This window comes from Leucopleurus acutus (assembly GCF_964270905.1).
Source record: "Leucopleurus acutus genome assembly, chromosome: 3".
NCBI lineage: Eukaryota > Metazoa > Chordata > Mammalia > Artiodactyla > Delphinidae > Leucopleurus > Leucopleurus acutus.
This window is the reverse complement of record NC_139145.1, coordinates 49,685,124-49,698,359: the sequence shown is the minus strand read 5'-3', so window position 1 is coordinate 49,698,359 and position 13,236 is coordinate 49,685,124. Positions and strand designations below refer to the sequence as shown.

Below are 13,236 nucleotides of genomic sequence, written 5' to 3'. Positions count from 1 at the left end.
AGTAGTTGTGGCCTGTGGGCTCAGTAGTTGTGGCACACGGGCCTAGTTGCTCCGCAGCATGTGGGATCTTCCCCGACCAGGGCTTGAACCCGTGTCCCCTGCACTGGCAGGCAGATTCTTAACCACTGCACCACCAGGGAAGTCCGAGGCACTTCCTTTTTAAAAGAAAATAACCTTACAATATTTTCCCCTGATAGTATTTAAAAAAAAAAAAATCCATGCTCATTATAAACAATCCACACAATACAGAAAAGTGTATAGCAAAAAAGTAAAAATCATCTCTAAATTTTTTCTTCTAGAGATACCACTATTATTAAATTGGAGCGTCATTCCAGAAATAACTTTCTATACTTATATCTATACCTATATTTTTAGTATATAATATACAATCTCATGTAAATGAAATTGTATTCTATATGCCATTTGGTAACTTTTTTTCTCACTCAACATTGTGGACATCCTCCCGTAACAACTAATAGAGATCTACAATACTTTTTTTACAGATATTTAAAATTTCATTTATTATTTTGAATATTACATGTATTCACACAAATTAAAAATTGCAGTTATCAAAAAGTATGTTTTAAAAAACTCTACTCCAAAAAAACAAGAAAAACCCCAAAAACCCTACTCCTGTCATTTCTGTCCCCAGCAACTCAATCCTCTTCTTTGCAAGCAACCAGGAATACCTGTATTGCGTTACTTTTTATTACTATATGATATTCCTCTCTATAGCTATACCATTGTTTATTTAGTCAGTTCTCTATTGTAGGACATTTATTTCCAGAATTTTCAAATATAAACAAAAGTGTCAGCAACACACTTGTGATAGTCCTTCCTTGGGTAAACTACCAGCAGTCAAAAGGAACATATATTTTAAGTTTTGATATTTATTGCTAAACTGCCTTCCAGAAAGTTGATATCAATTTTCACTTCTGCTAAACTGAGAAACTAAATCTGTCTCCTTGCTGTATTGTATTTATTCCATAATTAATAAGGTCAGACACCTCTTTGTGGATTGTTTTGCGCATTTGCGTCTCTCTTGTGAATTGTCTGTTTATATTCTTTGAAAGAAAAACCTTTTTTGTTCTCGAACACTGAGTTCCCCGGTAAAGGAGGTTTGTTAGCTGAGTCTGGAGCAGTGTGGAGTAAGTTCCTGCTTTGGATTAGAGGAGTCTTCTTTGACAGCCCTTTCTCTCATGTCCCATGTTTAATCTACCAGGAAATCCTGTTGGATCTTCTTTCAAAATATAACCAAATTGTGAGCACTTCCTTCTCTCCCAACTAATGCCACCTTGGTCTCAGGTACCAGTTATCTTTCACCTCTTAACTGTGACCCCTGCTTCTACTTTAGTCCCTCATGCCACACCACTGAGAGACTATCCTCCACAGAGCATCCATACTGATCCTATTAAAACATGAGTCAGATTCTGTCAGTCCTCTGCTCAAACTCTCCAAATGGCTTCAGTCAAAGCAAAAGCCAAAATCCTCACAATGTCCTAAAGGCCTATATAATCTGCCCCCACCACCCGTTTTCTCTCATCATTACATCCCCTTGTCACCCACCTGTCTCCCCTCACTAACTCTACTCCAGTCATACCAGCCTCCTTGCTCTTCCTAGAATATGTCAGTGGTGTTTCCACCTTTGGGCCTTTGCACATGCTGTTCCCTCTTCCCTTAGATTATCGCTAATAATGGAAAGGCTTGCTCCCTTTCCTCCTTCACGCCTCTGCTCAAATCTCTCCTCAACAAGGCTACCCTGCCCTCTCTATTTAATTCTGCACCTGCCCCACCCCTTTCCTCACACCCCTATACCCTTTACCTTGCTTGACTTCTTCTTTCATAGTACTGGTCATCTTCTAACATAATAGGACATTTACTTAGGTACTACTGCCTTTCCTGCCAGAATGTAAACTCCAAGTTGGTCGGGATCTTTATCTGTTCTGGTCATCGATGTATCCCAAGTATCTAGAACAGTGCCAGATACCTACTAGGTGATTAGTAAGTATTTACTAAATGAATGAATCACCTGTGAGGGGTGGTGGTAGATATGTTTCCTGTGCTCACAGTACTGATAGCGCATGGGGTTGGGTGGGATGGGAAAAACAGACAAGGCAACTGCGAAGTAAGAGCCCGCAGAAAGTGGTTCCTGCAATTCCTCCAGCCTGATCTCCCATCCCTCCTCCCTCACATACAACGCCTCAGCTGTTTTTTTGTTTGTTTATTTGTTTGTTTGTTTGTTTTTGCAGTACTCGGGCCTCTCACTGTTGTGGCCTCTCCCGTTGCGGAGCACAGCCTCCGGACGCGCAGGCTCAGCAGCCGTGGCTCACGGGCCCAGCCGCTCTGCGGCATGTGGGATCCTCCCGGACCAGGACACGAACCCGCGTCCCCTGCATCGGCAGGCGGACTCTCAACCACTGCACCACCAGGGAAGCCCCCCCCAGCTGCTTTTAATTCCTTCAGCTCTCCAAGTGCCTTCCCACCCCAGGACCTTTGTGTATACATGTTCCCCACCCAGACCATTCGTTTTGCCTTTGTTTAGGTAATTCCTACCCAGTTTTCAAGTCCTAGCTTTGTGCCATTATTATTGTATCTCAGAGCTTGGCACTGAGTAAGTGCCCAATGAAGACATAAGTTTCAATATACATTAAAAAAAAAAATTAACTCCAGAGTCACCATGAGCTGGGGTGGGGAGGCCAAGGGTGGAGTAAATTTGGGGAGGGTGGAGTGGAGATTAGGTGTTCCGTCTTAGGCCTGAGTTTGAGATGTCTATTGTATATCTAAGTGGAGGTGTCAACGAGGTTTTGGGGGTAGATGAGTTTGGGATTGAGGAGAGGGTCTCGGCTGGAGGTGTAAATTTGCGAGTCTTCAGCATCTAGATGGTATGAGACTGCTTGTGACCACCCAGGGGCTGAGGGCAGATAGAGAAGAGGAACAAGGATGGAGCTTTAAAGCGTGGGGACAAGAAGGAGATAACCAAGGAGAAAGCAGTGGGGAGCAGTGAGATGGGAGGAAAACCCAGAGAGGGGGTGTCCAGGAAGCCAGGTGAAGAAAGGGAATCAAGGAGAAGGGAGCAGGCAGCTGTGTCCGCCTGCTGAGAGGTAAAATAAGATGAGGGCTGAGAATGACCACTTATGTAGCAGCTTGGAGGCCACTGGGGACCTTGGCAAGAGGTCAAGGTGTGTGTGGCAGGGGTCGGGGGAGGGGAGTGCAAAAGCTTGAATGGAGCCGATTCAAGAGAGGAAGGGAGGTATAGACAGCACTTGAGTTTTGCTGCGAAGGTGTGCAAAAGGGCAGAAGAATGAGGAAGCAGGATCAAGAGGCTCTTTTCTGTTTTCTGTTTTAAGATTGCATCAGTAACAGATATTTGTATACCAATGGGAATGGTCTAGTAGAGACTGAAAAAAGTTGATGATGGTGCCGTGTCCTTTAACAGGAAGAGGTGACCCACTCTAGTGCACAGATGGAGGTAGCAGCTTTAGATAGGAGCGTGGATAGCACATCTGTGCAAACGGGGAGGAGGGAGATGCTGGAGGGTAAGCACACTTGGGAGTGGGAGCTTGAGAACGTTCTCGTCAGGGAAGTAGGAGGCGAACAGCTGTGAGGCTGGGGGTGGGTGGATATTGAAGATTGAAGGTGGAGAGAAGGTTTGAAACCTCACCAAGAGCTAGGGGACTAGGGGGTTATTCCAGGGCAGCATTAAGGGTCCACTGGACGTTTTCTCCAGCCATGTTCTGCTGCATGGACGCAGGCATGGAGTAGGCAGAGGGCTGGATTTAACCAGGGTTGTGGTTTTTGCCAAGAGAAGACAACTTGAGAGAAGAACAGGGGATTGGAGCCTGAATGTACAGGAATGATTTTCGCCACTGAGCAGGCACTGAAGCTGGGGTAATTGGGGTAGTGAGAGCCTCAAGGGAGTGAGGGGGAGCAGAAAGGTGGTGGGAACAATGGATTCGAGGTCCCATTGGGGTAAGGGATGGCTGAAGTCCAGGTACCAGCTGATACTTTGAGCTGGCGATCAGGGACAGGGGGCGTGAGATTGAGATAATGGTTTGGGGAGGAGTTTCAGACCATGGCAGTGAATGGCTGACATGGGCGGGGGGAGGGGGGGACAAGATCAATAGGAACAGGTCAATGGACCAGAGGCCAAGGTGATGGCAGCAGCATCTCTGTGAATATTGGAATGACCAAGAGTTACAACAGGAACAAACTGATTGAGAGTGACACTGAGGCCAGGGGCAAGCCCTCAAAGACGGAAGGCTGTGCCCCAGAGGCTGGTAGACATCTGCTCCCAGGGGAAGGCGTGGGTGCTGCAGGGTGGATACGAGATTCAAAACGGGCATCCTTTAGGGAGGTGGGAACACAGACAGCCTGAAAGGGACAGTGAGGGGCAAGGAGGACAACATGCCTGTGGTTTCTCCCTCCACTCTCCCCATTTTTTCTCCTGTCCATGGGCTATGGAAGAGAAAGGAGAAGCCACTGGGAGGTCTGCAAGGGAACGCAGCATCCTCAGGGGAGAGCGGGTTTCCTATGGCAAGATGGAAGCGTTCAGAGAAAAGACTGGGAGAGAGGAGGTTCCACTGCAGGTGTTCTGGAATTCCTGAGGGCATCCGAAGGCCTTAAGGCGGGCCGACGGGGAACTGGGGAGGGGCTGCCCAGGGCCCCTAGGGACCGGAGTGCAGGAGACAAGGGAGGCTCTAGGTGTGGCGTGGAGGAGAGATGCAGTGTGAGATCAGTGACCTGACACCGAAGTTGCTCCGTGAATAGTGGTAGCAACAATAGCCCTCACACTGAACCCTTACAACAGACCAGAGCCCGTACTGAGCTGCGTATATCCTCTCATTGAATCCTCTCGATAACCCCGTAAGACAGAAATTTTTATCCCCCTCATTTTACAGCTAAGGAAACAAGCAGCCAACAGCCATCAGCAGTGGTGCCAGGATCGGAGCCCAGACAATCTGACTCCAGAGCCCCAGTACTTTTAATCTCGGATCCAGGCATTTTTTACGTATTTGTTGAGTGGATGAAGGGAGAACAGCGAATTGGCTTTGAGAAATCCAGACCTTTTCCTGCACCCTCAAGGACAGCCTGGAAGGCCCCATACTTCCCATTCTTAGCAACAACTCATATTTTAATTTGCCCATGGGCTTCATCCCTTGGAAGGAAGTTCTGCAGGAGCGCGCAAGGGGAGAGTGGGGAGAAGAAGCTGTGGCCCAGAGAGGGTGAGTTAGCTCACCAGAGAAACACAGCCAGAGGTCAGAGACTAACGGCAGCTTAGTGGGTTCTGGGGCTTGAAGATGGGGTCCAGCCTGAAGCAGCACCCTGAATCCTTCCTGAAACCCCTCAGTTTCCATCTTCCACAGGCTGTGACCTGCCTGCTTCAGATTTTTTTTTTTTTTTTTTTTTTTTTTGCCACGCAGCAGGGCTTGTGGAATTTTAGTTCCCCAATCAGGGATTGAACCCAGGCCTTCTGCAGTGAGAGCCCAGAGTCCTAACCACTGGACCACCAGGGGATTCCCCTGCTTCGGATTTTTACAGAACTCACCCACAGTCTGAGCTTATGGGCCCCAGACTCTCTCAGCACTTAGCATGCAGAGGGGAGCGTTACAGGGTCTGCTATCAATGTCTTTGTCTAAGGAGGAATGGGGGCAAGAAACACAGTGTGTGGATCTAGTTTAGCAACATGGGGTGAGGAGGCCCATGGGGCAACCGAGGGCAGATTTAGCTTGGTCAGGGGCCTCTAGGCAGGTGCCATTCAAGTGGAGGTGCAGAGTGGTAGTAGGGGTCAGCCAGGACAGGGAGAAGAGGGTGGGGAGAACTCCCAGGCTGAGATAAGAGGAAAACTTGGATTATTCAGGATCTTTTGTGGGAAGGTTCTGTATGGCTGGAGGGAAAGGAATGGTGGGAGGTGAGCTCGAAGACTGGGGAGGTGGGCCTTCAGCGGTTCAGGGTTAGGACTTTATGCAGCCGGGGAGAGGCCGAGGGCCCTGATGGGCAGCGCCTCTGTTCCTAGGCCTGCTTCTGCCTGGTGAGGACGTCAGGGCAGGGTCCCAGGGAGCTGCCCCACCCACCCTGAGGAGTGGAAGGGAGGGCTGGAATGCCGGCTCTCGCCTAGGTGCCCGCTAGATGGCGCCCGATCACCACGCTCCTGGGGGAAGGACAGGCCTTGGCTGGGGCTGGTATACTGGGGAGAGGAGGGCCGGGGAGTTAGCTTTGTAGTTTCTGAGCCCCAAGGTTGGTTAGGGAATGTAAGTGTAAGTGAGTGAGTGTGTGTGTGTAAATCTTCGCTTCTTTCAGGATGTCCACCTGGGACGTGGTTGTGATGTGGCCTTGGTGTACATTCTCCCTTAGTGCCTCATCACACCCCCAGGAGCTCAGATTATTATACTCATTTTCCAGAGTGGGAAGCTGGGGCAGAAGAAGGTTGGGAATGAGCCCAAGGTCGCTTGGCTGGTGCAGAGTGGAGTAAGTGGACAGAGCTCGCCACCAGGCCTCCTAGGACGGATCTGGGCCCCTGTGCTCTTTGCCACGTGGCAGGACCTGTTCTGAGTCACCCCAAATGGAAGAACAGGACCCAATGGGCTGGTGGTACCAGGTTACGGATCCTGGACATTTATCCATTTGGCATATTTGTTGAGCACCTGCTATGTGCCAGGCACTGTGCTAGGCATTGGTGAGTGATAAAGCAATGAGTAGCGTAGACATGAAGGTACAGTCTAGTGGGGGAGACAGCCAGACATCATACCAGTAAGCCAGCCGACAACATTACAGATTATGGTAAGTGCTGTGGAAACAGGCGGACCCGAGAAGGTTACAGGGTGGGCTCACACTTAGAGGGGCAGGGACAGGACTTTGAGTGCAGACATGAGGCCGGCAGAAGAAACAGCATTCGGGCAGAGGCGAAAGCCAGTGCAAAAGCAGCCAAGGTGGAAAAGAGCTGACGGACCGCATGGAGTGGGGAACTGGCGAGGAATCATCCAGGAGGCCGGGAGCCTGGCGAATGAGGAGCGTGTGTTATAACCTACATACTGTGAGAAGGGAGAGGAGCTTTAAGCAGGGCGCGGCAGGCATGTTGTGATTTGTGTATTTCAAAGTCCACTGACTTTGTTTAGAGATTCAGGTGAAGATGATCACGCAGGTGAGAGACGTTGATGGCTCGGAGCACGATGGCAGCTGTGAAGGTGAAGGACGATATCTAGATCTGAGAGCGACTTTGGAAGTAGAATTGGTAGGATTTTCAGATGGATTGGATGCTGGGGTGAGGATGATTCCAGGTACCAAGCTTGAGCAATGGGTGGACAGGGGGTCCATTTCCCAAGGTGGGAGAGCCTGGGGAGGTCGTGACGTGGGTGGAGGGAGGGAACCAAGCTCAGGCCCTGTTATTTTTGAAGCCACCAATGTGACATCCTAGTAGAAAGATGGGGCAGGCAGTTGGGGCTCGTTGGAAAGGTCGAAAGCTGCTGATGTAACTTCAGGAACCTCTAGATTGTATTTAATATCAAGGGATTGGATGAGCTCACTGAGCCCAAAGTCCAGGCAGCTCAGTAACGGGAGGTAGTGAGGGTCCCATTGCTGCAGGTGTGCAGGGGAGCCGGGCTGATGACTCTCATGACTGCTAGAGAGCAGGGGGGGCCTCTCTGAGGGAGGTGCAATGAAATGGCCTCTGAAGATACCAGAGACCAGGACTCCGGGTGGCCCTGAGGCCGCGTGGAGGAGCTGGACATGCCAACTCTGCCTCTTTGCCTGGTGAGATCTTCCTTCCCAGTAGCACTTCCCCCACTGCCATCTGGCAGGGCCCAGAGACACAGACCCTGGGGTGGGACTGGGGGGAGGGCAGCCTCTGGGATGGGGCTGTAATTTCAGCTGGGAGCAGGGCTCCTGAGTTTCAGTGCCACCTGGTGTGAGGTTCCTCTTTCTAGCACCTCCCCCATGACTGTCTCTGCCGACATCCCCACCCTGCACTCCCCAGCTGCAGCTACTGAGCCTCCCTCAAGGCCCAGGTAGCATTCCCACCTGGACCGACATTGAGTCAGGTGACAGAGCATCCCAGGGGAGGGGGTGTGGGGTGGTAATTGGAAGGGGCTGCCAAGTTTAATTAGTGGTTGTGAAGCCCTGAAACCTGCATCTGAGAGGCGCCCCCAGACTTTCATCTTCAAAACTTCCCCACCAGCCTGGATGAAGGGACGAGGGAGGGGCCAGGTATTAATAGTAATTATTAGTTTCACTAATAAAGAGGAGAAACGGGATTATCACCAAGCCCAACGCGTTCTCCCCTCTTTGTCTACCTCTTCTGTCCTTCCTCTGGCTCCATTTCCTTTCTCTTTCCACTTTTCCTCCTTCTTCCCCTCTCCTCCCTCCCTCTATCTTCTTTTCTTTTTCTCCAGGCCTTGCCTCTTCTGTCTGTCCTCATTTCAAGGCCTCAGGATCCGCCTGCCCGTCTGGATCTCATCAGCTTTCTGTGTTGGGATGTCTGGAGCACCAGGACATTCAGGGAAAACCCCTGTGCTTATCTGGGGTGCACAGGGAGGGTGTGGGGCAATGTTGCGGGGAGAGGGGGGTGGAAGGATGTCTATGTCCATTCATTCATTCACTGTTTTACAAATAGTTATTGAACATCTACTGTGTGCCAAGCACTGGCTTGGGCCTCTGGGATTCAGTGCCGACCAGGACAGACACGACCCTGCGCTGGGGAGCTGACATTCTACCGGAGAAGATGGATAATAGACAGTAAACTGACAAGTACACTTGAGGTCACAGATTGATGCCCACTCGGAAGGTATAAACAGCAGATATGATGAAGAGCTAAGTGGGTGGCCACTTGAGGCTGGAGGACCGGGGGGCATCCCTGAGGAGGTGGTGTTTGGGCTGAGAGCTGAATAATGAGAAGGACCTCATGAGAGAATGATTGAAAAAGTGTTCAGGGCAGGGAGAACAGCCTTTGCAAAAGCCCTGAGGTGGAGAAGATCATGGACCTTGTGAGGATGTGAAAGGAGGATGAGGTGGCAGGAAGGGAGGCCCAGAGGAAGAGGCCAAGGTGAGCTGAGGTATGCAGGCCCCCTGTGCACTCACCCGGGCCTCATGCATCATTGAATGCTCTGTTGTCCCTGTCTTTGAATTCTTAAGTTTTGAGCAAGGGGTTCTGCATTTCCATTTTGTACTGGGCCCATCAATTATGTAGCTGTCCCTACTTGGGGAGGTCAGCAAACGAAGTGAATGTCTAAAAAAAAAACAGGAATGTCTGTAGGAATATGAAGGTATGAAGACTGGTGCGCTAGCATTTGGTAAATGAATGAAGGAAGGAAGGAATTTGTGTGCACACATGTGCAACCTCATCTGTGAGGGTGTCACAGGGTCACGTAGGCCTAGACCAGGTATGCTGCTCACACACAGGCATGGCCCCAACATGTCCCAGAGTCCTGCAGTACCTGCTACATTTCCCAGGGCCCGTTGCCGGAGGGGCTCCCAGGGGCTATGTGCACCAGGCCCAAAGCAGCACCCTAAACAGGGGATGGTGAGGCCAGGCTTGCTCCAGGCCCTGTTTTGGGAAATAAGGTGACTCCTCTACCCCAGGTGGAGGTGGCCCTGTCTTTCCTGTAAGACCTGAGACTTTGAAGCCAGACAGATTTGAGTTCAGATCTCCTTCACACCCTGACTAGTGGATGCAAATAACTGGACTTTGGGCATGTGATTTGCTTCTCTGATCCTCAAGTTTCCTCATCTGTAAAATGGGGATCACTACTTAGAATTTCTGAGAGGATTAAAAGAGGTAATGAGAGGAAAGTTCTTGGCAGAGTCAGAGCTTGGTAAATATTTGCAATAATAATAATAGTTATTATAATCATACAGTCTCTGGAGACTTGGGTAAACATTTGCTCCTGCCCCTAAATGTCTGCATAATCATGAACAAGTCCCTTAAATCCTCCTGGGCCACAGCTTCCTCTTCTGTTAAATTGGGGTGATAATAAACCAACTCATCTCTAACCAGGGTGGTCAGGGTGATCCCACACATTCACTGTGGAGCTTCTTTGAGAACTGATGTGCTCATGTGAGTTGTTGGCACATTCCCGACCCCCACCTCCCCCATCTTGGGGCAGGTTTTCTCCAAATATGCCCCCTCCACGGAGAGAAAATAGGCTCCGCCTCCCCCATTCTTGGCAGCACATAGAACCCAGTCCCTGGATTCCCAGCCCTGAGTTCTTGTCCTCACACTGGAAAGTCTGCCTGGGAGTGAACCTCAGGGTCAAGGTCTGAAGTTGGGCAAGGAAGAGGAAGGTCCACAGCTGGGGCAGGGGAGGGGGAGGATAAGCTAAAGGAAAACAAAGGAGCTGGAGCCCAAGTACCAGGTGGCCTTACTTCCTGCCTCCCTCTGGCCAGGAAGTAGCCAGAAAGCTGTGAGAATTAATCTCTGACAAAGGACCGGGGTGACAGTCTTGGAGTGGGTAGAGCTCCCACTTCATCTCCCACATACACCGCAAAAGGCTGATTTGCGGGAGCCTCCAAAACCCATGGGAAGCCCTGAACAGCACCAGCACTAGCCCGGGAAGGGGAGCGCCCTCCGTGATGGGAGTCCTGGCCAGGGGAGCCTGGAAGGGAGAGCTAAAGGGGTCCTCGGCCATCCGCAAGTGAAAACCATGGGGTCTGGGGGCAGGAAGGCTGGCTCCACGTCTAGGTGCTACGGCAAACCAGCAATGTGACCACGGGGTTACTTAGCCTCTCTGTGCCTCAGTTTCCTCATCTGAAACATGGGGATAATAGTCACACCTTCTCAGAGTGTTGCTGGGAGAACTAGGTGCTCTTAAGGTTCTTAACAAAGCATGACACATAGTGAATGCTTCAGAAAGGTTAGTTATTATTAAGGGCTTTAAAAAATGAGGCTACCCTGTGAGCTGTGACAGAATCTGTCAGATCTCCGGAGAGACTAGTTCAAAGCCTTCCCCTATATTTTGCTATATTCTTGGCTGGCAAAAATCATTCATTCATTTGCTTATTCAAAAAATATTTATGGAGCATTTTTATGACAGCGAAGTATGGCAGATGGGGGCCCCCCAAACTGATCAGTTCTTGGAAGGGCATTTGAGCAAGAACTAACTATGGGCTTAGTTGATGTACACTCAGACGCCCACTGCCCTGGAGATGGGTATCAGCCAGTTCCCCCGGAGAGAGCCCAGCTCAAGTCACAGACACGAGATCACAGAGCTACTATGTAGCAGTGCTGGGACTCAACCCAGGTCCACCTCACTCCAAAGCTGTTGCCTTTCCAAATCAGGATTCCAGGGCTACCTTCCTGCGGCACGCCCCTACCCCCCACCTCCGCGCCTCCGCGTTGGCAGAACCAGATCCCTAGAGGCCAAAGGTCGGACTGTTTTCTGCGGCCCTTTGTAGCAGGATTTTTGTCATTTCCTCTCTGGTTCTCCTGACCACGCAGAACAACCTTGGGGCTTTCCTCTGAGGGGAAACCCAGCCTGGAAGCAGCCCAGCCTGGAAAATATGGCTACGGGTAACTGCTGATCTTTGTCTCCTCAGCTGCAGAGCGTCTGGGTGCCTGGGAGTGGAGCAGGATGGGGGGGCGGGGGTGGGGTGGGTGTACTCCCTGAATGGGTGCTGAGCCAATGATTCCCCAGGGGCCTAGACCCAGCCTCCCTCTGGCTCTATAGTCCGAGACAGGTCATAGCCCCACTCTGGGCCTCAGTTTCCCCACCTGTGAAATGTGGGACAGTAACAAAACTCCAGCACCAGGCCCTCTGCATGGCCTTCGTGCTGGGAGTTGATGGGCTGGCGGCACACCCTCCCTCCCACCTTTCCTCTTGGGCTCTCATGAGGATAAATGGGACTGTGGCTGTGAAAGGACTTTGAAATAGAGGACAGAACTGGATACCGCCAGATGCAGAAGCTGATTGATGTCAACCGAGACCCTCCCCACCCAGCTCCAGCTTCTGCCTCACCCAGACTCCTGCCTGTGCCCCAGTGCCCATACCCGGGACCCTTTGTAGGGCCTATGGGCCTGCTGCAGCGGGAGCCTGGGAAGAGCCTGGTTGGAAGCAGGACACTCCGGGCCTTGCACAAGCATCCCGAAGCCAAGAAGTCACCCGCCTGGATACAACCCCTGTGGGGCCTTCCAGCAGCCTCGCTAACACCCTGCCATTCCAGGTTTGCGTCTTGACTTTCCCCACAGGCAGAGATGGAACCGGGAGTTTGAGAGTAGGAAGAGGAGGCCCATGGCTAAGCAGGAGGCATCCTTCTGGCAGATCACAACACTCGACTTATGCCTGGGGGGGAAATCCCTTCTGCTTTTGGGCCTCACTTTCCCCATCTGCATTGTTGAGGCTATATCACAGGACCACTCTGAACCTTCTGAGGGGCAATGGGTGGGTCTCTGGGCCCTAGGCTCGAGCAGATGGAGACCAGATCCATCCTCAGGGGCTTCCATCTGGGATTTGAACCACACTCCCCAGCTCCATCTGCTCCAGCAGCCCCCCCAGATGCTCTCCAGAGTGGACAGAAACCAAGGCTGGGGGGCCGGGTCACGCCCCCTCCCCAGGAGGACTCAAAGGCAGGAGTCTCACTGCCAGGCTTGTGTGCACGGATGGAGAAATGACGAGCCGGAGGGATGGTGGGAGAGGCAGCTCCACGTGGAGAGGCCAGTGCCCTGGTCACACGGGCACGCCCACCGCTCTAACACCGGCTGGGCCAGATGGTGGAGGCAGCTGAGGGGAGGGTTCCTTGCTCCCCTCTCCCCTGACCCAGGGGCTTTGAAGGGGCCTAGATTTCTTTCCACACAAAAGACATGTGGGGAGAAACCTTCTCCATACGCAGACTTGGGGCAGCATTTTAATCTGGTGGAATCGCAGTTGTAGCATTATAGAACATGAGTACGCGGCAGAATTCTAGAATCTCAGAGGCACAGCATCCCAGAATTTCAGACAAGTGAGTCATAGATTTTAGGTTTCCAAACTGTGCCATCCAACACTGTAGCCACTAACCACATGTGGTTATTGAGCCCTTGATATGTGACTACTCTGAATGGGATGGGCCGTACATGTAAAATACACAGTGGACAGTGGATTTTGAAGACTTGGTACAAAAGAAAGAATTTTAAACATCTCGTTAATAATTTCTTTATATTAATTACACAGTGGACAGTGTAAAATACAAAGTGGACAGTGGATTTTGAAGACCTGGTATAAAAGAAAGAATTTTAAACATCTCATTAATAATTTATATTAATTACATGTCAAA

General features: G+C 50.8%; 1 protein-coding gene across 3 annotated transcripts in view; it reads left to right on the top strand.

The window, feature by feature from the left end:
- Positions 1-11,395: 11,395 nt before the first annotated feature.
- Positions 11,396-13,236, top strand: part of NDST1 (N-deacetylase and N-sulfotransferase 1) — an 82,546-nt gene continuing 80,705 nt past the window's right edge. Inside the window, exon 1 of one of the 3 annotated variants that reach the window (XM_082837342.1) lies at positions 11,396-11,497. The gene's annotated coding sequence lies outside the window, so the exon portion shown is untranslated. Of the gene's footprint in view, positions 11,498-11,547; positions 12,148-13,236 lie in introns of those variants that run through there. The other 2 variants (XM_082837343.1, XM_082837344.1) reach the window with 2 other exon arrangements.